The sequence below is a fragment of the Galeopterus variegatus genome, unplaced genomic scaffold (assembly GCF_000696425.1).
Source record: "Galeopterus variegatus unplaced genomic scaffold, G_variegatus-3.0.2 Scaffold3890, whole genome shotgun sequence".
NCBI lineage: Eukaryota > Metazoa > Chordata > Mammalia > Dermoptera > Cynocephalidae > Galeopterus > Galeopterus variegatus.
In genome coordinates, this window is record NW_007730001.1 from 265,070 (window position 1) to 265,851 (window position 782).

Consider the following 782-nt stretch of genomic DNA (forward strand, 5'->3'; position numbering starts at 1 on the left):
TATTTTATTTTATTTTATTTTATTTTTTTCCTTTTTTGTCTTTTTTCGTGACCAGCAATGGATTGCAACCCTCAGTGTCGCGCCCGTACCAGACCGGGACCGGCAACGGGATCGCAACCCTCGGTGTTGCGCCCGCACCTCGCTCAGCCAGTGAGCGGGAACTGGTCTGTATGTGGGATCCGAACCCTCGGCGGGAGCGCTGACACGCTCCCAAGTGGCGCACTGTAGCAGTGCGCCACCGGGCCGGCCCAAGAACAATTATACATTAATACATCTTCTTGATGTAAGTTCTTTGATGTAGCTTGAGGTGTGACTCCTGGCAAAATCTTTTCCTGTACCCATTACATTCACTGTGATTTTCCCGTGTGAATCCTTTTATGTCTATTAGGTGAAGTTCCTGTAAAAAGCTTGTCATGTTCATTACATTCATATTTTTCCCCCATGTGAGTATCCTGATGTCTTCTAAAGTGTGACTGGTTTTTAAAATCTTTTACACATTCTTTGCATTCATATGGTTTCACATCTGTGTGAATTCCCTGATGCCTGCTGAGGTTTGGTTTTTGGTTAAAATCTTTTCCATATTCTTTACATTCATAAGTTTTTTTTTCCCCCATGAGTACTCTGGTGCATCCTGAGGGATGATTTGCTGTTAAAGATTTTTCCACATTCATTATCTTTGCAACGCTTCTCACCTGTGTGAATTCTCTGATGCATGTTGAAGGATGAATTTTGGTTAAAAGCTTTTCCAAATTCTTTACAATCAGATGGTTTGTAACCTGTGA